This window comes from Lynx canadensis, chromosome B3 (genome assembly GCF_007474595.2).
Source record: "Lynx canadensis isolate LIC74 chromosome B3, mLynCan4.pri.v2, whole genome shotgun sequence".
Classification (NCBI taxonomy): domain Eukaryota; kingdom Metazoa; phylum Chordata; class Mammalia; order Carnivora; family Felidae; genus Lynx; species Lynx canadensis.
In genome coordinates, this window is record NC_044308.2 from 112864924 (window position 1) to 112892057 (window position 27134).

Sequence of the window (27134 nt, forward strand, 5' to 3'; positions counted from 1 at the left end):
CAATTTTTCCATATCCTTGCCAAAACTTACTTTATTTTTTTTACAGCCATTCTAGTAGGAGGAAAGCAGTATCTCATTGTGATTTGCATTTCCCTAATGAGTAAAAATGTGGAGCATCTTTTCATATACTTGTTTGCCATTTGTATCTTCTTTGGAGAAATACCTGTTCAAGTTCTTTACCCAATTTTTAATTGATTAGTTTGTCTTTTTGCTGTTGATTATAAAAGTTCTTCATGTATTCTGGGTACTAGATCCTCATCAGATATATTACTTGCATATATTTTCTCCCATTCTCTAGGTTGTCTTTTCACTTATTGGTAATGTCCTTTGCACAAATTTTTTTAATTTTGATGAAATTCAATTTATCTAAGTTTTCTTTTGTTGTGTATGCTGTTGGTATCCTATCTAAGAAATCATTGCTGGGGCGCCTGGGTGGCGCAGTCGGTTAAGCGTCCGACTTCAGCCAGGTCACGATCTTGCGGTCCGTGAGTTCGAGCCCCGCGTCAGGCTCTGGGCTGATGGCTCGGAGCCTGGAGCCTGTTTCCGATTCTGTGTCTCCCTCTCTCTCTGCCCCTCCCCCGTTCATGCTCTGTCTCTCTCTGTCCCAAAAATAAATAAAAAACGTTGAAAAAAAAATTAAAAAAAAAAATAATAATAAAAAAAAAGAAATCATTGCCAAATCCAAGGTCATGATGCTTTACTCCTATGTTTTCTTTTAATATGGTTTTAGCTATTATATTTAGGTCATTGATTCATTTAATTTTTCGTATATAGTGTGAGGTAGGGATCCAACTTCATTCTTTTGCATGCAGATATTCAGTTGTCCCTGTGCCATTTATTGAAGACACTGTTCTTTCCCCTATTGAATGGTCTTGGCACCCTTGTCAAAAATCAGTTTACCATAGATATATCGATTTATTTCTGGACTCTTAATTCTATTCCATTGATCTATATTTCTATCCTTATACTGGTCTTACACAGTTTTGATTACTGTAGCTTTGTAGTAAGTTTTTAAATTGGGAATTGAGAGCCCTCCAACTTTGTTCTTCTTTTTCAAATTGTTTTAACTCTTAGAGTCCCTTACATATGAATTTGAAGATTGACTTTTCCGTTTCTGAAAAAAAGAAAAAAGCCATCAGGATTTTGATAGGTATAACAGTGAATCTGTAGATTGTTTTGGGTAGTATTGCCATTTTACAATACTAAGTCTTCTGATCTGTCTTCCTTTAGATCTTAATGTGAGGCTCACTTTTTATATCTCAGGTGTTTGTACATTTTCACAATGAAGTAGCTATGACATGTAAGTATCTGGTAGAGATTCCACGCCCAATCACAAAGTAATCTATGTATTTCATAACTGAAGGAATTTGTTTTTAATTTTCTAAGTTTATTTATTTATTTTGAGGGAGAAAGAAAGAGAGAATACGAGCAGGGAGGGGCAGAGAGAGGGAATCCCAAGCAGGCTCCACACTGTCAGTGCGAAGCCCAATGCAGGGTTTGAACTCACAAACTGTGAGATCATGACCTGAGCCAAAACTAAGAGTCAGACACTTCTGACTGAGACACCCAGGTGCCCCTGGAGGAATTTTTATTACACAAATATCATTTGCATTTTCTTGCCTCAGAAGTGAAACCAGCATATCAGTGTCAAACTTGGAACTACTGTGATCTACTGTGCCAAACACCAGGTGCTCCTTACCCCACGGCTGCCCCTCCTCCCATATCTCCAGCCACACCTGAGGGCCAGGCCACTTGACAGTCCTGAAACAGGCCAGTCCCCCAAAGCCAGCAGTGGAGGCCAGGACCCTGTGCCCACAGCATGCCTCACTCCATGGGAAGGGCCTTTGTACCACAGCAATATGCAAGCCACCTCCAGTGCAAGGGTTTGAGGGTGAGAGTTTAAAAAGGTCTTGCTATGTCAGGTATCTTTGATGCTATTTAAGAGTTCATGGATCTTTCAAGAAGTTCCTAGAATGAATACTAAAGTATTTGTAAGTTTTATCTTCCCAGGTAAGAGTTTTCTGGATTAATAAAGTTGTGTTGGTGAAGACCTAGAATAGTAAAATCATGTCAATTCTGACCCTAATGTAATAGACAACAGTAGTTATGTAGGCACAAATATCCCTAGAATACGGAATAATTTATCTGCATCCTAACTAGGTGCCTAAAAGAAAGCATCCTTTTTCATTTAACTATGTATAAAATTGTATGTTAATATCTGGAGATTCTTATTTGAATGAATTATAAAATAAGTAAAATATAGGCTCCAGGTTTTGGGTTATATAAAAACAGAACTGACTTTCTCCTTTGAATGAATTAAGAAATTTTACTTCTTCAGCAGCAAGAAACTAGAATCATGATTCAGTTGAAACACTTCTAAAGTAAGGGATTTCCCATGGCTCGGTTTCAGAACTGACTCAGCAATTCTCTCCTTTTCAAATAACTCTTTTCCAGATTGTTTTGCCAGTTCTCAAAGACTAGCACATTTATCCTAGATTTCTAATGGACTTTTAATTTTAAAATAATTTTATCTTAAGGACATGTTTACTTGAAGACATTACTATTTTATTGGGGACACTCATTATATAATAGAACAGGGTTCAATGGGATGCAAATGAGATGAATATCATCAAAATCCTTGCCAGAACTATTAAGTGAAAAATTTTAGGTATTTATCTGCAGCTCCTAACTTTCTATGTGGCTTGCTTTTTCTACTTTATGTGTAAAAGTTTGCTAGTCTTATTCTAATCAACTGAACTTTATTATTTTTAGGGTTCCTCCTACTCATCTTAATACTCAAGCAAAGGTTTCAGAAATTATATTTAATTTAGAATATTATATAATACATGATTTTCTATTAATAACCCCACTTATCACATACTTTTAATACCCATACACAAATGTCAGATATTCCATTTTTGCCATCATCATTTTAATGATAATGATCTTAAATATCTTTAAGAAACCTATCAGCACACTCACCATCAAATTTGCCAAATATTACCTGTAATGTGAAGAGGGCTCATTAAAATCCCTTAGTTTTTAAAATATTATAGGTCTCAATTGTTAATTCTAATTTAAGGAAACAATAAAACAATTTTCAGTAAGCAATATCTGTGATGGAATAAGCTTGTGCCCTCTAAACTGATACACTGCTCAAATTCAGGCTTATGCATAAACAGAGCAAATGGTAACCCTTTGAATATATTTTGAGGTACACTGAAAAATCTACAGGTCTCAAACACTTGTCTCCACTGGCTCATCTTCTAAAAGAAAACAGGCTCTAGAGTTAAACTACTTATGTTCAAACATTAATTTCTCCACTTGCATGAACTTGCATAAGTGCTCAGTGTCTTGGTCCCTCCGTTTCCTCATCTGTAGAATGAGGACACTAACTGTATCTACCCCATGGGTTGTTATGAGGATTAAATAGTGAAATGCTTGGTACACAATAATCACTCGATAAATGTTAGCTGCTATTGTTACTACTACTAGCACTACTAGTATTAATGTTATTATTATAATAATTATTCTTTGGAATGAAGGCATTGTCTCAAAAAACTACCTCAATGAAAATCCTGTTTGGGGTAACAGATTAAGCCTTTAGAATCCATCGATTTTAGGTAAATTTATCAGATAATTTGACTGCCACCCCTGAGGGCCTAGTTCTAAGAAAGAAAGGGAAAGCCTAGAGGACGCAGGTCAGGTTTGGGTACCACTTTTAATCACTCTCTCCTTGAAACAATTATCTTCCTTGACATTGTTCTCTCCTTTTATTTTTTTTATTTGTGTTTTCTATTTTTCCTTAATTTTTCCCTAACAATTTTTCCTTAATATATCCTTAATATTTTTTTCAATTTCTTTTTTAAGTTTTTATTTAAATTCCAGTTAATTAACATACAGTGTAATATTAGTTTCAGGTGTACAATATAGTGATTCAGCAATTTCATACAGTACCCGTTACTCATCATAACAAATGCACTCCTTAATCCCCATTACCTATTTAACCCATCCCCCCATCTACTTCCCTTCCGATAACCATCAGTTCTCTATAGTTAATTTAAGTCTGTTTTGTGGATTTTCCTTTCTCTTTTTCTCTTCCTTTGCTTATTTGTTTTGTTTCTTAAATTCCACACATGAATGAAATCATATGGTATTTGTCTTTCTGTGACAGATTTATTTCACATAGCATAATAGTCTATCTCCATCTATGTCATTGCAAATGGTGTTCCCTCTTTTAAACTGTTTCCTCTTTCTCTAGCTTCTTTGAAGGCTCCTACTTTTGGCTCAGTCATTAAATATCGGTTATTTTTCAGAGTTCTCCCTTAGACTTTGCATTCACACTGTATTCTATATGGGTAAGGTCATCCACCTACAAAGCTTCAGTAAACCTAGGTCTTTTCCCTAAACTTCACACTGATATTTCTTTTTTTTTTTAACTTTTTTTAAACGTTTATTCATTTTTGAAAGACAGAGACACAGTGTGAGCGGGGGGAGGGGCAGACAGAGAGGGAGACACAGAATCCAAAGCAGGCTCCAGGCTCTGAGCTGTCAGCACAGAGCCAGACGAGGGGCTCGAACCCACACACTGTGAGATCATGACCTGAGCTGAAGTCAGATGCTCAACCGACTGAGCCACTCAGGCACCCCCACACTGATATTTCTAATCATCTACTGTAAATCTCTTGTTGGATATTCCAGAAGTATCTCATACTCAACATGACCAAAGTTAAATTTATCATCTCAATGCTCTTCTTCACAATATCTGAAAGAATCCACCTACTTATCCAAATGAAACCTCTTTACAGTGTTTTTTTATCCCTTTTTCTACAACCATTTTTTATCTTTCTGAATGCAAATCTAAACCTTTCATACTCCTTTAATGATTTTCACCATTTAATAGCTTCTTATTTGTTCTTAAAGTTCTAACTCCTTAAAATTGCTTACAATCTAGCTTCTGCTTACCTCTAGTTTTACTTCTCTCACTTCCATCTTGAATTCAGGGCTGCAATTTTCAATGTCCCCAAATGTTTTTCTTCTATCTTTCCTCCTAGATAACTCCTACTTATCCTCCGTTTCCTCCAACAGGCTTTTGGTCAACTTCCAAAGCTGAGCAAAGTACCCCTCCTGTGTTCTCCTCTAGTGCTCTGCAGTTCTCTTACTTTATTGCAAGCCCATTACAGTATAGTGCTTTCCTCCCTTTTCAACTATTTCCTCAACTCCATCCTAAGCTCCTTGCAGTAATTGATCTATCTTGTTCCCAGTAATTGATCATACCGTTCCCAGGATCTATGACAATGACTGTCTCTCAATAAACGAGTCGAATGGGTGAGTGAGTAAATAAATGAAAGGAAAACCTTGGGCAAGCAGAGTAGGGAAATGATAGCAGAGCTTCCAGAATAAGACAAGAGAATGGAAACAGTGAAGGAAAATGATCAACATAAGCAAGAACATTACTTTTTTTTTTTGTTACCAATGCTATTTTTTCCTTAACTCCTCCTTCTGTTCAAATTATTTCAAGTTTTTATTCCAGCCCTTCTTTCATTCATCCTCACTAGTGTCACCAGATTCAGGACCTGTACCCTAGAGTATATTATCATACGTTTTGGTCCAGTCTTATGCTTTTCCATCTGTCCTAAGTAGATAAGTCTTCTAGTTAAATTTCTTGCACCTTGCTACTAAAAACCATGGAGTTTTGTTTTTTTCTTTATGAGAAAAAATTCCTAAAGGGCACCTCAATGGCTCAGTCGGTTAAGCGTCCAACTTTGGCTCAGGTCACAATCTCGCGGTTCATGGGTCCAAGCCCCACGTCAGGCTCTATGCTGACAGCTCAGAGCCTGGAGCCTGCTTCAGATTTTGTCTCCCTCTTTCGCTGCCCCTCCCCTGCTTGTGCTCTGTCTCTCTCTCTTTCTCTCAAAAAATGGATAAACATAAAACAAATTCTTTAAGAGAATTATAAAATAGTCCTTGAAGAAGTATGTTAATTTCTTGTAGTTCTTATTTTTAGAAGAATTTTCCTAATTCTCTCCTGCTGTGATCTTATTCCTTACCCTCTTGATTGGCACTTACTGGACCAGACAACTGCTTATCATCACTTATTTAGTTTCTCTTTACATAAGTAAAGATAATTAGCAGTTCACTTCCATAAATATTTATTGAGGTACTATTTATAAGCACTGCCCTTCTCAACTTCCTCATCTAATCTAAGTAAATCAACTGTTTCTTTCATATATCTTCATGTAGCTTATTTACCAGGTTCTCAAAATTTTTCTTTTTTATGAAACCTAATACATTCATAAGTAGTGTTTGCCTTCAATTTAAATTTGATCTTGTTTTATTTTATATGAAAAATTATGACTCATTTATTACTTTTAATCATTTTTTTAGCCTCTTCATCGTCAATATTTTATCTCATATAGCTAAAAACATTGTTAATGAATCATGGAATAGGAAGTCCGACCCTTCTTTTCTCCACAGAGACACTAACTTAACAACAATATACAGACCAAAATACCTTTGTGAGAATTCCACAAACCAGTTAAGAAATTGCAATGCCCCAGGTGAGCGCAAAGCTAAGAACAAGCCAAGAAAAGCTGCATTAAAATGGGAAAGACTCTAAGCCAGCACAGCTTATTATGATCATCAGAAAACACCCAACTTGTAGCCTCTCACTGGAAGGAGAAGGAGAGTGAAGTGTGGAATGCATATCCAATGTTTCAACTTTTGAAGACTGCCCAAGGAACCGGTTTGTCTCATCTGACTTAGAGTGCTGATAAAACCAGCATAGTTTGGGTGCCTTGGGGCCACGGAAAGCAAGTGAGAGCAAGGGCAACTTGCAGTGACACTAGAGAGCCTAAAATAATGCAGAGGCTGGCATAGCTCAGTGTGGTGGGGAGAAAGCATGCAACTCCCAGCTCATCCTCTGGGAAGAAGGGAAAAGAATGTAGCATGCATGCAGCAGTTCAGTTTGTGGGGGAGGGTGCTACGCAAAGGATTGGTTTCTGTCTCTTCTGACTTAGGGTACTTGAGCTGACACACTTTGGATGCTAAGAGGCCACTGAGATTAAAGGAGAGCAGTTGACTTGCTGCTGCAGCACTAGAGAGACTGCCGTGCTGCAGGCAAACCCCAGAGGGAGTAAGATTATGGGCTCCTGAAAAAGAAACCTGCAAACCTCTGATTAGGAAGTTACATACACAGCCAAGAGAAATCACAAAACCCTCATATTCTGTAGCTGGGCTGTTTGGTGAATGTCTTCCTCTGTACAAAGCCATTCTATAAAGACTGGGAGATGTGGCTGTTTTTCCAAATGCATAAAACTCAGGAAAAAAATCACAAGGTACATGAAGAAACAGAGAAACATGATTCAATCACATTAACAAAATAAATCTCCAAAAACCAACCCCAAAGAAACAGACATCTATGAACTTCCTAACAGAGAATTCAAAGTAATTTTCTTGAAGCTAAATGAGCTGCAAGAGAATACAGATACACAACTATGCAAAATCAGGAGAACAATGCATGAACAAAATGAGAATATCATCAAAGACATAGAAATAATTAAAAAACAACCAAGCAGAAATTATGGAATGAAGAATAACTAATTTGAAAATTTCACTAGAGGGGTGCCGGGTGGCTCAGTTGGTTAAACATCGGGCTCTTGATTTCTGCTCAGGTTATGATCTCGCAGTTTGTGATATTGAGCCCCACTTCAGGCTCTGCACTAACTGCCTGGAGTTTGTTTGGCATTGTCTCTCTCCTTCTCTCTCTGCCCCTCCTCTGCTTGCTCTCTTTCTCTCAAAATAAATTTTAAAACTTTGAAAAAAAAATTTCAGTAGAAGCATTCAGTAGCAGACTAAATCAAGCAAAAGGAAGAACTTGAAGAAATATCATTTGAAATTATCAATTCAGAAGAAAAAAAGTGAAAATAAATGAAGACAAGTGAAGAAAACCTAAGGAATTTATAGGGCAACATCAAGCAAACCAATATATGCATCATGAGACTTACAGAAGGAGAAAAGTGAAAGGGAGAGCTTATATGAAGAAATAATGGCTGTAAGCCTCCAAAGAGGCTTACATTAAGGCACATGACAAACTGCCAAAAGTTAAAGATAACTAAAAAATCTTGAAAGTAACAAGAGCAACTCATAATGTTTAAAGAAGTTTTTATACGATTATCAGTGGCTTTCTTAGCAAAAACTTGATGGGCAAGAAAGGAGTAGGATGATATATCCAAAGTCCTGAGAGGAGAAAAACAGCCAACCAAGACTACTGTTTCCAGCAAAGCTGTCCTTCAGAAATTAAAGAGAAATAAGGACTTTTACAGATAAGCAAAATCTGAGGAGTTTATCACCACTAGACCTGCCTTACAAGGTCTTCGTTTCAGTTTGCAGTAAATTGAAATAAAAGGACAAATTGCAAATTGAAACAAAAGGATGCTAGACAGCAACACAAATGCATATTGAAATATAAAATTCACCAGCAAAGGTAAATATATAAACAAATACAAAAATCTGTAATATTGTAATGGTGGTATGTAAAGCACTTTTAATTTTGGTGTAGAGTTTAAAAGATAAAATCACAAAAAACTATAAGACTATGTTAATGGATACACATTTGTATTTGTGATTTGTAACATCAATTAACATAAAGTATGAATGGGAAGACATAAAAGAGTAGAGTTTTTGTATATGACTGAAGTATTATCAGCGTGAAATAGATTGTTGTAACTCTAAGATGTTTTATGTAAGTTTCATAGGAACCACACACACACACAAAATATAAAATATACACAGAAAGAAATGAGAAGAGAATCAAAAGTCTATACAAAAAAAATCAATGAAACACAAAGAAAAGCAGCAAGAGTAGAAAAGAGGGACAAAATAACCATAAGACAGACAAAATTTTTTCAATGGTGATAGTCCTTCCCTATCAGTACTAACTTTAAAAATAAATGGATTAAACTCCCCCATCAAAAGACGTAGGGTGGCTGAATGGATTTAAAAAACAAGATACAACTATATACTTTTTACAAGAGATTTACCTTATATATAAATATACACATAGGCAAAAAGTAAAAGTATGGAAAAAGTTATTCCATATAAATGGTAACCAAAAGAGAGCAGGAGTGGCCATACTTGTATCAGGCAAAATAGAGTTTAAGTCAAGAACTGTTATAAGAAACATTATATAATGATATAAAGGTCAATTTCATACAATGAAAGATATAACAATTATAAATATATAAGCACCTAACATTAGAGTACCCAGATATACAAAGCAAACATGGACAGAGTTGAAGCAAGAAATAGATAGTAACACAATAATAGTAGGATTCAATATTCTACTTTTAATAATGTATAGAATAACCAAACAGAAAATCAATAAGGGAACAGAGGACTTGAACATTATAAAATGATTTGACCTAATAGATACGTACAGAACACTGCACCCATCAACAGCAGAATACATATTCTTCTCATACATATTCAGAGAACATTCTCCAGGACAGATCAAATATTAGACCACACACAGACACAAAAAAAGCCTTAACAATTTAAAACTTACAGGTTGATGGGGGGTAGGAGGGAAGGGAGGGTGGGTGATGGGTATTGAGGAGGGCACCTTTTGGGATGAGCACTGGGTGTTGTATGGAAACCAATTTGTCAATAAATTTCATAAAAAAAAAGAAAAAGAAAAATAAACAATTAATAATAAATAAATAAAACCAAAAAAAAAAAAACTTACAGGATGCAGCAAAAGCAATAACACAGGGAAGTTTATAACATGAATGCCTATACTAAAAGAGAAGAAAGACCTCATTAGCAACCGAACTGTACATTTCAAAGAACTTGAAAAAAAAGAACTAAACCCCAAGTTAGAAGAAGGAAAAAAAATAATAAATATTATTAGAGCAGAAATAAATGAAATAAATGGGGCACCTGAGTGGCTCACTCATTTAAGCATTCAACTCTTAATTTTGGCTCACTTCATCATCTCCTGGTTTGTGAGATTGAGCCGTGTCATGCTCTTTGCTGACAGCATGGAGCATGCTTTGGATTCTCTCTCTCTGCCCCTTCCCCACTTGTGTTCTCTGTCTCTCTCACTTTCTCTCTCAATAAATAAACATTTTTTAAAAAAGAAGTAAATGAAATAGAGAATAGAAAAATAATAGAAGAAATTAACAAAACAGTTGTTTTTTTAAACATTAGTTAATTTGACAAACTCTTAGCCAAACTGAGAAAAAGAGAAAAGACTCATTTACTAAAATTAGAAATGAAAAACAAGACATTACAACTGATGCCACAAAAATAAAAAACATTATGAGACTACTTTGAACAATTACATTCCAACTAATTGGATAACCTAGAAGAAATGGATAAATTTCTAGAAACATACAACCTACCAAAACTGAATCATGCAAAAACAGAAAATCCAAACAGACCTAATAACTAGTAAGGAGATTGAATCAGTAACCAAAAGCTTCCCAGCAAAAAGACCAGATGACTTCACTGTAGAATTCTACCAAGCAATTAAACAAGAATTAATGCCAGTTCTTCTCAGATTCTTCCAAAATATTGAAAAAGAGGGGACACTTCTGAACTCATTTTCTGAAGCTATCATTACCCTGAGCCAAAGATATTATGAGAAAACTACAAACCAATATCTCTTCTGAACATAGATGCAAAAATCCTAGGCAAAATACTAGAAAACCAAATTCAACAGCACAGTAAAAGATTATACACTGTGAACAAGTGAGGTTCATACTTGGGATACAAGGATGATTCAACATACAAAAGTCAATCAACATACACCAAATTCGTAGAACAAAGAGCAAAAACCACATGATCATTGATAGATATAGAAAAAGCATTTGACAAAATTCAACATCCTTTCATGATGAAAACACTCACCATAGGAATAAAAGGAAATTACCTCAACATAATAAAAGCTATATATGAAAAGCCTGCAGGTAACATTATACTCAGCAGTAAAAAATTGAAAGCTTTTGCTTTAAGATCAAGAACAAGGACAGGTGCTGGGTGGCTCAGTTGGTTAGGCATCTGACTTCAGCTCAGGTCATGATCTAGTCTGTGAGTTCAAGCCTCACGTTGGGGCTCTATGCTGAAAGCTTAGAGCCTGGAGCCTGCTTTGGATTCTGTGTCTCCCTCTCTCTGTCCCTCCCCTGCTCACACTGTTTCTGTATCTCAAAAATGAATGAACATTAAAAAAAAATCTTTTTTAAAAGAACAAGGCAGGAGTAGCTGCTTTCACCACTTCTATTCAATATGGTACTGGAAGTTCTAGCCAGAGCAGTTAGGGAAGAAAAGCAAATAAAGACATCCAAACTGGAAAGGAAGAAATAAAATGATCTCTGTTCACAAATGACACAATCTTATATGTAGAAAACCTGAATTATACGTGTGTGTGCGCACACACACACACACACACACACACACACAACTGTTAGAATTAAAGAATTCAACAAAGCTCCAGTATACAAACTCAGAAATCCAAAATCAGTTGTGTTTCTATATGCTAACAATGAACAGCCCAAAAGGAATTAAGAAAACAACCCCATTTCAGTATCATCAATAAAGTAAAATACTTAGGAATAAACTAAACAAGGAAACAAAGACATGTACACTAAAACTATAAAATATTGGTGAAGGAATTTTAAAAGACACAAATAAATGGAAAAACATCCATTACTCATGGTGTGGAAAACTTAATGTTGTTAAAATATCCATACTACCCAAAGCAATCTAATGATTCAGTGCAATCCCTATCAAAATTCCAATGACATTTTTGTCAGAAATAGAAAAACCATTCTTTCAGTGAAAAACTCTGGGGTGCCTGGGTGGCTCAGTCAGTTATCACTTTAAAAAATAAAGAGAAGGGACGCCTGGGTGACTCGGTCAAGTATCTGACTTCGGCTCAGGTCATGATCTTACAGTTCACGAGTTCAAGCCCCAAGTTGGGCTCTGTGCTGACAGCTCAGAGCCTGGAGCCTACTTTAGATTCTATTTCTCCCTCTCTCTCGCTCTCTGTTCTTCCCCTGCTCATGCTTGCTTTCTCTCTCTCTCTCTCTCTCTCAAAGATAAACATTAAAAAAATTTTTTTAATAAAAAAAATTCACTGAAAAAATCAAAAGATTTTTTAAAATTTATTTATTGGGGGGGGGGCACATGTGAGTAAGAAAGGGGCAGAGGGATAGAGAATCCCAAGCAGGCTCCATGCTGTCAGCACAGAGCCCAACATGGGGCTCAATCTCACGAACCATAATACCATTACCTGAGCTGAAATCAAGAGTCCAGTGCTTAACTGACTGAGCCACCCAGGCAACCCAAAGGATTTTAAATAGCCAAAACAGTCTTGAGAAAAAACAAAGCTGCAGGCTTCACATTTTCTGATTTCAAAACATACTATAAAAATACATTAATTAAAAAAGTGTGGTTCTGACATAAGACAAACATATAGACCAATGAAACAAAACAGCCCAGATATAAACTGTCACGTATATGGTCAAATGATCTTTTGCAAGGGTGCTAAAACTACACAACGGAAAAAGGATAGTTTCTTCAATGAACAGTGTTGCGAAAACTAGATGTCCTCTTGCAAAAAAAAAAAAAATAGAGATTGACACTTAATCTTATACCATGTACCAAAATTATCTCAAAATGGATTGAAGACTTAAGCATAAGACCTGAAACTATAAAATTGGAATACATAAGGGGGAAATCTTCATGATATTGTAATGGACAATCAGAGGACACAACACAAACACCAGCAACGAAAGCAAAAATAGGCAAATGGGACTACATTAAACATTAAAACTTCTTCACAGCAAAGTACACAATCAACAGAATGGAAAAACAACCTATAAAATGGGACAAAATAGTTCTACACCATTTATCAGGATTTAATATCTGGAATATAGAAGGAATTCCTACAATTCAACAAAAGTACAAAAATCAATTAAAAAGTGAGCAAAGCGTTTGAATATACATTTTTCCAAAGAAGATATGTAAATGCCCCATGCATGCGACAGGATGCTCAACATCACTAATCATAAGGGAAATGCAAATCAAAACTGCCACCATCAAAACAACAGAAATAAGTGTTGATAAGGATTTGGAAAACTTGGAACCCTTGTGTACTATTAATAATGGGATGGTAAAACGGCACAACTACTATGAAAAACTTGAAGGAAATTCCTCAAAAATTAACAGTAAAACTACCATATGATCCAGCAATCCCACTTCTGAGTATGTATCAAAAAGAATTTAAAACAATATCTCAAAGAAATATTTGCATAGCCATGTCCATTGCAGCATTATTCATGATAGCTTCTAAAGCCTAAATATCCATCAGCAGATGAATGAATATATGCATACGGTGGAATATTACTCAGCCTTTAAAAAAAATCCTGTCATATGCTCCAACATGAATAAAACTTGATACATTATGCTAAATGAAATAAGCCTGTCACAAAAGGCAAATACTGCATAACTCAACTTATCTGAGATAGCTAAAATAATCAAAATCCTAGAAACAGAAAATAGAATGGTGGTTGCCAGAGGCTGGAAGGACGTGGGGCATTTGTTCCATAGGTATAGAGTTTCAGTCACACAAGATGAAAAACCTTTCTCTCCCGAACTCCAAACTCCTTTTGTTGTTACATACTGGAATCACCACCTGATATTCTGCTGGCATCTCACACTTCCCTCATCAGAAACCAAATTTAGTACCCTTCAAGTTGTCTCTTTGTTGCTATCTTAATGTCACTCCCACTTGGTGTCATAACCAAACTTGAAATCTCACCACAATATTTACCTCTCCTTCCCAAAGCACAGTCATAGAACTATTTGTTAATGACTCTTCTAAATATTGTTTTTCCAATTCCCATTATATTAGTTCAGGCCTTCTTCGTCTATAGCCTCTAGGATCGTAATAGCACACTTACTGCTCTTCCTTCCAATCTGCTATCAGTCAAGTATTACATTTTTATGTATCACTTCTCTATTAAAAATCTTGACTAACTCTCCATTTTCTACAGTACTAAGCCTCTTCAAATCCTGTCTGCAACTGAAATGACCAGCCTTATGCGTTATGGGGAAGATACTGCATCCTCTCCACCTCCAACCTCATTAGGTGTTCCCTCATTCTCTGAAAGTACTTTCAAATCTCAATTATTTTGTTCATTCTGTTTCAGATGTTGCTCACTTTTTCTTATTGTTTAAAGCTCAGTTGTCACCTCCTTGTGGAACTTTACCATGTGTACCATCAGAATTAGTTTTTCCTTTTTCTGCATTATCATACATAGTTTTTTGTTTTAACATTAAAACATAAGCATGTACTTGTTATTTTGTTTTTGGTGGGTTTTTTTTTCATTTTCCTTAAAATGCAGTCTGACTTCTGTGTTCATGCGACTGAGAAATAGGAATCTCATCTTATTTACCTCAGCATTACTGCCTAATGTTTCATAAAGTACCTTACATGGAGAGAGTATTCAATTTATATTTAGTAAATGAAGTAATATTTAGTAATGAAGTTGAAGGAAAGAAAGTCCCCTTAGTATGATATAGGAAAAAGCACACCAAACTAAAAATCTGGACATCTGGTCTTTTCATTTTTTTTTTCATCTTTTGTTTTACATTTATTTATTTTTGAGACGCAGAGAGACAAACCACAAGCAGGGGAAGGGCAAAGGGAGAATGAGACACGGAATCCAAAGCAGGCTCCAGGCTCTAAGCTGTCAGCACAGAGCCCCTCCCCACCCCCCCACCCCTGTCCCGCCCCCCCCCACAGAGCTCCAGCTCACAAACTGTGAGATCATACCTGAGCCAAAGTCAGATGCTTAACTAACTGAGCCACCCAGGCACCCCTGGTCTTTTCATTTTGATGTACTATCTATTTAGACATATACCATTGAGCTAATTTTTCAACCTTTCTATGGTAGAATTTGTAGTCCACAAGAAATCTTTATAGGTGTCACTCTTATGCTTATAAACTTCAAAATATTGGCTTACATGATAATGTTATGTAAATTGTTTCCAATTGGCTTATTTGGTAAAGTTCAAACTCCAAAGCCTAGCATTCAAGGGCCACCATGGTCTGGTTTTAGTTACTTTTCCAGCCTCAACCCCCTCTGGTCCCCATTAGGAATCCAGTGCTCTACAATATTTATCTCTAAATTTTTCTCTAATCATATTGTGTCCAGTCTCACCTTGGCTGCTGTATCACTTAGTCCTGGCAGGAGTCAAATGACACACTCAAACAAGATAATGGAGAATTTAATAAAGGAACTAGTTACAACAGAGTAGCCAGGGTTAAGGAAAAGCAAGATAAGTTGAAGAACTTTGGGGGCTAGCAACAGCACGAAATTGTTACTACCCTTAAGCCTCAAGGAGTCAGGGAAGGGAGCAATTGTCTAAAATCTTTGAGGCCTGTCTCACAGAACTAATGGTTTTTATTAAAGGAACATAACCCCTGCCAACCAGCAGACAGGAGGCCAAATGAATAAATATCTTGTCTGAACTGTTTTTCTCTCTATTCTCCTGCTAATGCTTTCCATTGGCTGAACTCAAGCAGAAGCCACAGGTATAAGGATTCTATTGGTCCTATCCATAAACACTAGCCTATTGGGGCACACAGAGCAGGGTAGAGAAAAGTGGAGAGGGTTGTGTGAGAACAAAAGTAGCTGCTTTTTTCAAAATGTTCTTTCCAGCTGAATTTAAATCTATTTATCTCGGATGATAGCTCTATTAAAATGTTAATGCAAGTATCTAACATTTATGAAAAACTTACCACGCTCCAGGCATTGTGGCACACAGATGGAGGAGGAGGGTGCAGTTTGAAGAGGAGAAAGGGACTAAGGGAAATAAGAGGCTGGAGAAGCTATCAAATCATGACCTCCAACTGGCCATATAGTTTTTGCAGATGAACCTCCTAATTGCCATGCTAATGGGACTTTAATGGACTTTATTGTAAAGGTCAATAAAGGAATTTAACATGGAATGACAAGATCGAATTTGAAATTTTGAAAGAACATTTACCACTATGTGAAGAATGGATTGATTCCGGGTGAGATCAGAAGCAGGAATCTGATGAGAGCTTGAATTAAAGCTGGAGCAATAGAAATAGAAAAAATAATACAGGATTTTTTGAAACACTAAGGAATCACAATTGACAGGATTGGGAACTACATGTGGCAGGTAAGGAAGTAAAAAATGACCCCCAATTTTTAACTTGGGCAATATGTGAATTACAAGATTTTATATTGATATGACCCATACTTTATCTTCATAGTCTTAACAAATAAGTATGTGTTTGCTAGTTGGACTGGAAGGAGAAGAGCAGTTGAGACAGATGTGTCAGAAGAAAATCATGCTGTGTACTAGAAATTAATTAAGTTTGCTGTTGCTAGTATATGTAAGAGCAAAGGGAGATGAAGTTGAAGAGAAAGGACAAATCATGAAAGGCCTAGAATTACTCTAGGTCATCTGAACTGTTACCCTACGGCAGTAGGAAGCTTTTTTTTAAGTCTTTATTTTAATTCCAGTATAGTTAATATACAGTGTTTTATTAGTTTCAGATATACATGTAGGAAGATTTTTTGATGGTTAAAAATACAATTAAATGATGTTGAGAAATTTCCCTAGAACCCCAGAATTTGGACCATGACTTTGGAAGATATTGGCTAGGTTTGGCTAAGAAAATAATTATTTCAAATTTAAAAGCATTTATTAAATATTTTTAAGCGATGTAAGATTATTCTCAAGAATCTGAATAATACAAAAAAATAGGGAAAAAAAATCAGTCTCATCCTACTACTTAAAGATAACTACTACTAACATATAATTATTTTATTTTCTTCCAGTATACACATTGGATTGTATATTAATTGGGTTGTATAGTAATTCACAGTTATAATTGTACTGTAATTTATTCTTTTTTAAAAAAAACTATAGCCCTTGTATCAGCAGAATTAGTTGTGAATTAACTCCTTTTTTAGGCCTATGGAAAGATGAGGACAATATCAAGTGCCCAATAAATTTAGAATAAACTATATAATTTCTGCTTATGTACAAAATACCTTAAAAACTATTTCTATTTTCACCAGTGACACTGACTCTTCATATTTGCCTCTGTGATCACCTGTTCTAAGATTTTCTTTCTCAACTATACAAATTGACATCTACCACATGCCTAACAATCACATTGAGTAATATCTACTTCTTACAAAAGATATTAGCCAAAATTTACTTTTTTATTAGTCTGTCATTGAAATTAATAAATAGAATAGGTATTCTGGAAGTTGTAGCCTTATGTGCTCACACCTAATAATATGAGAAACAACACCATGTAGAGAAGATTCACTAAGGGAAATGTGGCTTTTATGAGCTGGTAAAACTCCTCTAGCTAAAAAAATGACTCTGAACTTCTCTTGGTTCTTTTTCCCAGGGCATTATAGAGACTAGTTAGTTAATGCTTAGAAAAAGGCTTTAAAAGGTACTTGTTAGACTCCACTTTTAGAGATATAATAGCTGTGATTTCTAAAGAAAAATTACTTCTTCTCTACCATTGTCTAAAGAATGTTTAACCTACTGAAGAAAACAATTCTAATTTTGCATTTTTTAAATGTTTGTTTATTTTTTAGAAGGAGAGAGAGCACAAGCAGGGGAAGGGCAGAGAGAGAGGGAGACAGAGGACCCAAAGCAGGCTCTGCCCTGACAGCAGATAGCCTGATGCAGGGCTGGAACTCCCAAACCATGAGATCAATGACCTGAGCCGAAGTCAGATGCTTAACCGACTGAGCCACCCAGGCACCCCTAATTTTGCATTTTAATACTAGTGGCATTTATGAAAACATTCTAAATGGGAACTAACAAATATATATCTAAATTTATATATATATATACACACATACATACATACACACATGTCGACCTCAAATGGCCCATGGACCTAGGGCAGTGAAGGAACTGAGAAAAAGAGACCACAGTGTAGCGAGGCACAGGAGACCCTGAGCCAACAGCCCGAGGTACTGAGGTTTATTGTACATTTTCTTATATACATTTTCAGGAAAAACAGGTCAGCAATGATTAACAACAGAAGCTTAGCAAAGCATGTCAACAATGTACATTCGATTCAGCTATCATACATATCTTGCATACAAGAGCAGTCTTGCAGATACCTATGTTCCGATAAGAGTCTTCACGACAGAAGCAAAGTCAAAGAAGGAAGTGAATGCACTGTGCTGTATACAGCTGGCTTCCTTTCAGGAACATCCCTATCTGCGTACTAAAGAACAGACCACATTTCCCAAAGGCAATTCACTCAAGTCCTTTCAGGTTATTTTTAACCTTACGATCTCAAGTTTTCTCAGAGATCTTGGAGCCTGCATCAATATGCACCTATGGTCATTGTGGTGTTCTGTTTGCCACATACAACACACATACATATACATATATGTGCACACACACATATACATACATATATTTATAACTCTGAAATTATATCCTGACAGCCTCTTACTTTGGGGAATAAGAGAATTCTCAGCTTTTTGGCTATTTAGGTTTAAAAAGGGGATCCTAGCAGCCTAACAAAGCAAGCTGGAGTTCAGAGACCCAAAAGGGCACAAAGCCAGAAATCAAACAGCAGGACAATGAACCAAGGGATTTCAAACCAAATAATATACAAGCTCTGAGGTTTGTATTCCTGAACCAGAATGACAGCAAAGCAAAGGGTAATTACTAATTGTGTAAGCAAAGAAGAGAAAGGTGATGAAACAGGGGTGCAGGAAAGGGAAAGATTGTATCTGAAAGCTGGTCTTTTGCCATAGTAGCTATAATCAGGACCTACAATTTTTAATGTATATACACCACTAGTACTGCTAGTAAGGGCAGGAACCTAAGGATCATGATTTGAGTCCTTTCTCAAGAGCCCCCAGTCCTTAGAAACACTACAATGGAAAATTCCTGTTGATCATTTGCAGCCACCTCAACTCAAAAGACTTTACTTGCCTTTGTTGGGTGTGTTAACACTTGACTCATACTTATAGTTTTTTAAAAATGATTTTATCCTTTTTTCATGTTGCTTTAGCTAATCTATTTTATCATTATATCTTCTAATACCATTTTTTTCATTTCATCTCTTTTTTGCCTGTACATTCAGCTAAGTTTATCTGTTTGCTTTTAATATCTATTTAACTTATTTGTATGTGACAAATTAAAAAAAAAAAAGAGCCAAAGGAAGACAGCTATAAAGACAGTTTATACCTGATCATGGGAAATAAATTATTTTTCCTCCTTTTGGCCTTATAATTTTTCCATAGATAAACCTCCTGATCTAAAAATAACCTATAAGGGTTAATTATTTAGGTAGTACACTGAACAAAGCTAGTTTTCCATTTCCCTGACTACTTGACCACAGGTAAAATATTTTTTTATTCTCCTTTTTCATTTCCCTACAGTATTGAGCCTTTTACCACTTTTAAACAAAAAGGTAAAGAGAAGAAAAACCCAGTTTCAGCTTATTATTAAAAAATGTGTGGGGGTGCCTGGGTAACTCAGTTGGTTAAGCGTCAGACTCTTGATTTTGACTCAGGTCATGATCTCACAGTTCGTGATATCAAGCCCCATGTGGGTGTCCTCTGCACTGAGAGCACAGAGCCTGCTTGGGATTCTCTTGTCTCTCTCTCTCTCTGTCTCTCTCTTTCTCTCTCTCTCCTCTCCCCAGTGCATATGCATGTATTCTCTCTCTCTCTCTCTCTCTCTCTCTCTCTCTCTCTCAAACTTAAAAAAAATTTTTTTAATGTTTGCAACCATTTTTTTAAGTTTATTTATTTATTTGAGAAAGACAGAGATAGCACAAATGAGGGAGGGGCAGAGAGAGATGGAGAGAGAGAGAATCCCAAGCAAGCTCCGCACTGCCAGCATAGAGCCTGATATGGAGCTTAAACCCACAAAACCGTGAGATCATGACCTGAGATGAAACCAAAAGTCAGATGCTTAACCAACTAAGCCACCCCGGTGCCCCTGCAATCATTTTTTTAAATAGACAATTCTAGTAAACAGAACATTGAAATTACTGACCAGAATAATGTTTGAAATTACATGTAGTGTTTATCTTTCAGCCCATATTCTTTGTCAAGCTGTATAGTCTAGTGATTAAAATCAAGCCTTTAGGAACTCGTTCAACAAAAATGTTCTACGTGACCACTGTGTGCACAGCATCCTTGAGCTTTGACATTAAGACACGTTTACCTTTCTCAAAGAGCTGAAAATCTAGTTAAGAAAATAGACTTGTATATAAATAAGTATAATTACTGTGAGATATGTAGTTAATATAGTAGGTAATGAGAATCCTAAGAGCATTTAATAGTGCCTCAGTGCAGGAAGAAAACATGGAATGGTTATGTGTTGCTTCACAAAGGAGAGACTATTGAAAAAGTTTTTTTTTTTTGAAATAATTTCAAACTTCAGAAAAGTTGCCAAAATAGTACAAAGCATTCTTGTATATCTTTCACCCAAAGTCTCCCAATGTTAGCATTTTGCCACATTTGCTTTATCATTTCTCTCTATATATTAATTTTTTTTTCTGGAATTGCTTGTGAGTAAATTACAAGCATGATGCCTCTTTATCCCTAATACTTCAAATATATATTTCCTTTATAAATTAAAAAAGGAGAAAAGAAAGAAAAAAAATTCTCTTACATAACCACAGTGCAATTATCAAAATCAGGAAATGAACCTTGCCACAATGCTGTTATGTAATCTTATTCAAATTACATTTTGCAAATTTTTCTAATAATGTTCTTGATAGCAAAAGGAAAAAAACATTTTCTTCTTCTGATCTGGGATCCAATCCAGAATCATGCATTACTTTTAGCTACTATGTGCCTTTAGGCTCCTTTATCTGGAGCAATTCCTCTTTTTTTTTTTTTTTTCCATGACCTTAACATTTTTCAAGAGTATAGGTCATTATTTTGTAAAATGTTCCTCAAATTTAGACTTTTTGGATGTTTCTTGATCTGATTCAGATTAAGCATTTTTGATAGAAATAGCTTATATGTGGGGGCGCCTGGGTGGCGCAGTCGGTTAAGCGTCCGACTTCAGCCAGGTCACGATCTCGCGGTCCGGGAGTTCGAGCCCCGCGTCAGGCTCTGGGCTGATGGCTCAGAGCCTGGAGCCTGTTTCCGATTCTGTGTCTCCCTCTCTCTCTGCCCCTCCCCCGTTCATGCTCTGTCTCTCTCTGTCCCAAAAATAAATAAACGTTGAAAAAAAAAAAAAAAAGAAATAGCTTATATGTGATGTTGTACCCTTCTCCATGCACCATATCAAGAGGTTCATGATATCATTTTGTTCCATTACTGGTAATATTAATTTTGATCACTTGGTTAAGATGCTGTCTTCCAGGTTTTTCCACTACAAAACTACTATTTTACTTTGTAGTTAGTAGACTCTTGTGGGGTTATATAGTGAAACTATATAAATTCATTGTTTTTCTTCAGATTTTTACCTTCAGTTTTACTATCCGTTGATGATTTTAACCTGAACCAATTCTTGCTATGATAGTTGCCAAGTGTTGACTTTCTAATTCCAAAATTTCTTCATTTATCAGTTGGCATTCTGTTGTAAGAAAGAATTTTATTTCATTATTTCTTTATTTATATTAGTGTTTGTTCATAGAATCTTATTTTTATTTTATTAAAGGGGTTATGTAATCTGTTACTATCCTAATCTACTTTGATGCTTAAATTGTCCCAGTTTTGGCCAAAGAGAGTCTCTTCCAGTTGACTGGAAGATCCTTTTGACATGTTCCATCGTTATTTGACTACTTCCTTACTGAAGAGAGTTGTGAAGGAAGAATAATAATTTCTTAGGAAAACAAGATAAGAGAAAATGCATTCTAGGCAGAATGAACATCATATGCTAAGGCAGGAAAATATGAAATAGTATGGTATATTCCAATATCTGCAATATCATCAATTTCCTAATGAAGTAGTGAATGAATGATGAGACTGAAAAGGAAGCCAGGAAGCACTTTGTATACTATTCTAAGGAATTTGATTTTATCCTGTGGGTGATAGTGAACCATAGATAGAGATTAAAGAGCAAACATTTCCCTGTTTTATAATCTTGATGCATAGAAATCCCAGGAGTATTTTCTTTTAATATTTCTTATATTGCCCTAGAAAATAACACAATCCTTTCAGCCATGTTTTCTAGATTTTGTCAGAAATGCTATGAGGCTCATTATCTTGGATAAATAAGTAGAAAGATGTTTAAGACTATTAAATTGAAAAAAGTATGAGAGATTATTTTCAGATATACAAAATGCTATATCATTTTAAGCCTATGAACTCTACCATCGCCAGTGCTTCCTTGGGCTTTGAACTTGATCTCTGTTAATTTGAGAGAGAGAGATATATGAAAGAGTAAATGCTTACATATCTAAACCTCAAATTCCTCAAATTACCAAAGGTCCTAGCTATTTAACCTGAACAAACTATCATTTTCACTCTTTAGGTTTCCTAGGAAAGATATTTATTATTTTAGGTGGTTTGCTTCTCTGAAAGCTCCAGAAAGTAGAAAAATAATGAATTCAAGCTGCAAGTACTATGATAAATAAAGGCAGTGTTATTAATAGGGCAGAACAAATCTATTCCTTGAGATTTTCTGTATATCCAAAGAATGAATAATGATTTATACTTTAGGCAGTTTGGGGAACTCTTTTATTTTTGTCTTGAGGGATAAAGTTTCCTCTTGAAGATTTTAATTTAATCAAGAAGAACCTTCATAAATACCTTTTTTCTGTTATATTCTATCATTTGAAAACATCTTTTCATCATTTACTTCTAATTTAAAGAAGTATTTTCAAACCAGGATGAAACATTGTATATTAAGAATTGTCACATTAAAAATAATGCATTTGAAGTGGGAAAAATAATTTCATTGGTATAAAATTGGTATAGCTTCATTTCAAGATAGCCATGCTATAAGAAAACGGTTACTGCTACATGACAAAGATCTTGAGTTACTCTACTCAGTAGAAAGGAATCCATTTGTACTTTCTGTGCCATTTTGAAGGCCTCATACATCATAGACATTGCAATTAGTATTTAAACATATCTTTGATGATGGCAATCCTGAATGAACCTATACTGTTTTTACACTGTCTGTGTTATGTAGTCTTGCTGCATAGAAGACAGGAAATCCCAGTAACATTTTGAGGACTTTTACTTTCAAAGTCAACCCCATGACTGGACTTACGCACTAGAAAATATAAGAGAGACGAGTTAAGTTTCACTTATAGAAACCTAGATTTATAAGGGAAACCTCAAGGTGGTCAATCTTTGCCAATTTAGAATTGCTTTAATCTTATAAGTCTACTTGAGAAAATTAAGCCCATTGCAGAAGAATGCTATCAATTTAGATGTTATAGTAATTCAACCTGTTATTCTCTGCTCAGTTCAGACAGCTACTAGTGGAGGGGATGTCTAGATTTCATTTCCCTATCCTTGCCCCACTCCCATATAAAGATCCCATATCCTACAGCACTTAGTAGTTTATTTTTGTCAAAATAGCCATGCTGCCTACCAATTATCAGTGATAACCATACATTTATAAGTTAAATAGATATTCCCTTGAACACTATAATCTTCTCTATAGGACACGTATTTTTGCATGTTAGTTTTGTAGCATACATGAGTTGAATGGAGCTGATGCCCTCACAGATTCTCTTTGTGACCACTGGTATTTATTTGTAATGTAGCTATCAGAATATATTTGTGGCTATGAAATATTTTATTTTTGTTTTATAGGAAAAACTCTGTCCAAATTTTCTCTCAATTTTTGGATATTTTCTTTATCCAAAATTCAAGCTGCCTTTTATTATAACCTTCTTACTTTAACAAAAAAATTATTCTTTCCTTCCTTTCCTACTTCTGCCGAACTGGATTTTATGGACCATTCAATGAAATTTGGCTACCAGACTATATAACCCATCTGGCCTTCAAGAGATAAAAGTACATACTTTTTTTTCTTCCATCAGATTTCTGTGCTGGGCTCAGAATCAAGAAGAGTATTAGAATGTGGAGGAAAGCAGTTCTTCATTCTTTTTCCTGTGTGATTTAGTTCTTCAATGGCCCAGGACAAATATAAGTGCTTTGGGATTGTAACTTGCAAAATAAGAGAAGTCAGAGATAACTATTCTTAAATTTTCTGAAGCTTTCACTTTGAAGTTTCTTGCAAGTCACTGCTGTCAACATCAGAAAATAGTTAAAATTATGTTTCTTTAAAAAATGGAAACAAACCACAAATTTAGTAACATACAGGGTATACCTTCAAGGAGTTTACAATTGACTAATGTAACTAAGACAAATGTTTAAATGTCCCTAATATAAGATGGAGAGTGATAGGTACCCTTAAAAAATATACAAATAAGATACAAAATTATTTTAAAGATTTTGGGAAAGATTTTTTAGGCTGGTAGATATCTACACTGCCATTTTCAATTAAAGAGAGACAGAAAACTACAAATTCTGCTGAGCTATAATGTTCCTCATGGCAGAGTATATGCCACTCTATGTATCCCAATTCCCTAACATACCTGGCTCATAAAATGCATTCAATAAATATTTGTTGAATGGGTGTGTATATCACTGATAATCAAACTAACTTTCTAATAAGAAAAATTCTATTACAAAGCATATGCAAGAAATAAACTGTACAGTTAAAAAGTACAGTTTTCTCCTCAGAAACTAAACATTTTAAGAGGATAACTTTTATAAGGTTAGACACAATTTGCACCGTATAGAAAGTAAAATATATTTTAGAAAATATCAGACTTGAGACCTATAAACCTGAATAAAAAACAGAAACACCTAGCTCTGTCCTCTTCTCCAATTACACTGGTTGTGACAATATGCTTTTATGATATGTAATTGCAAGGTTGAGACTTCAGTGAAAATGAGTAATAAATTTATGTTTCTGTTGTAAGTAAATGATAAATCATATCATACATTATCCTTTGTTAGTGTTCACCTACTTAAATTTTGAGTAGACAATGTTATTCATGTTTAGCACTAAATCTCTAAGGTCCTTCAAGCTTTGAAAATTTTGTAATTTTATGATTACCCATGGGAGAGAAATGTCATAAGTATAAGCATCTATATAGGTCTTTTTCCTTGAGTACTTGTACAATATCATATCTTAGAATGGAAACTCTTTGAGGCAGTACCTTTAAGTTAATTCAGTGAAGACGTCTGAAGCAGCTTCTGGGGTTGGGGTAGGAGTATTAAACTTAATAAATTACAATGAGTAGAAACTTACTACTAAGGAATATATACAGTCATTATAAAGTAGATTAAAGAAATAAAAGCTTATTTGTCTTGAATATCAAAATCCTGAAGGCAGATAGTTCAGGGCTTGTTCAGCAGCTCAATATTGTCATCAGAGATGCAGGCTCTTTTTTCTTCTCAGGTTTCCATTCTTACTGTGTGCGTTTCCATCCTCATGGTTAAAAAATGGCTATGCCAAGTCCCGGTATCTGGCCATGTTCCAAGCAGAAAGAAGAAAGAAGGGCAAAAGCTTTCTCCTCTTAAAGCTTTGTCTCTTTATCTTTTTATTCACCATAGGAAGTCTGCCCCCAGCTTTCAACATCTTACTGACCAGAATTATGTCATATGGTCACTCTCAGCTGCAGAGTGGCTAAGGAAGAATGGAGTTGTAGATAGCAGACAGGATAGCCAAGCAACTGTGTTTGTAGCTACTCTTTTTCTGTTTACCGTCTGGGCTATATACCGTTAGGGTTCTAAAGAAAGGCCAAGCTATTTATGCATGAAGATATAGTGATCTAAGAAGTCCCTTTTTGTCATTAAATGATTCATTGATTTAACAAATATTTATTTTTATTGTTGAGTATGTCCCAAATACTCTTCTAGATATTGGAGATAACAGTTAACAAAAAAGGCAATGGAGCTTACGTTCTACATAGATAAAGCTATAAAAAAATAAATATAAGTGTATATATGATACAAATTATAGATATGTGGATATGAATATATATATGTGTGTATATATACACACACACGAGGAAAAGTAAAGTGGGGTAAAAAGAATAGAAAGTGATGGTAGGTAATATTCTATATAGGGCATTTCACAGAGGCCTCTCTGATGACCTGAAATAAACAAAGGATGGATGGAGCCATAATATCTGCGGAAGAATGTCCAAGTAGACAAAACAGCAAGTGCAAAGACCCTGAGGAAAGATGTATTTTACATTATCAAGGACAAGCAAGGAATCACTATGGCTACAGCACAGTGATCAAGAGAGGAAATGACAGGAGTTGAAGACAGTGGAGGCCATAATATGTTGGGCTCCATAGGCCATAGCAAAGATTTTATTCTGAGTGAAATGGAAAGTCGTTGGAGAGTTATGAGCAGAGATTAGCACCATCCAATTTAAAATGTAAAAGGATCACTATAACTACTGTGTGGAGAATACATTATAGTGGAACAAGGATAGAAGCAGGGAGGCCAGTTAGGGGGCTATTCAATTTCCCAGGAAATAAGTGATGGTTTCAACTATTGTAGTAATTATGGCGATGGTAAGTAATGGTCAGATTCTAGATATATTTCAACAGTAGTTTAGATTTGGTTCTGATGAAAAGGTTTGGGATTAGTAACTGGAAGAATGGAGTTGCTATTTTCTGAGATGGAAATAGCAAGAGAATAAGACATTGTAAGGATAAAATAGAAGGGTGGGTAATCAAGAGTTTCATTTTGGACATGTTAGCTTTGAATTGCCTGTTACACATCCAAGTGCATGTTGGATGATTTACACTCTTATCCACCAGCTGTTTGGATGACATATAAATCTAGAGTTGAAGGTAGAGGTTAGGATTGGAGATATAAATGAGGAGTTTTAGTGTGTAGGTGATATTAATGCCATGAAGGGGAGTGAATAAGGAGTGAGTAGCTAAAAAATAATCTTTTTCTGTGACTTTTCTGAAAATAGAAAATTTCCTATGAAATCCTAAATAAATTTGAGTTTGAGTATTTCATTTTACTAACTAGCTCATTAATTAATTCAGTGTTTGGTGTGTGGTTAAGGACATAGACTCTGA

The 27134-nt window shown here is 35.4% G+C and overlaps 1 protein-coding gene across 14 annotated transcripts in view; it reads left to right on the forward strand.

Moving 5' to 3' along the window:
- Window positions 1-27134, forward strand: part of GPHN (gephyrin) — a 628070-nt gene that overhangs the window by 487274 nt on the left and 113662 nt on the right. The gene's annotated exons all lie outside the window — the stretch shown is intronic.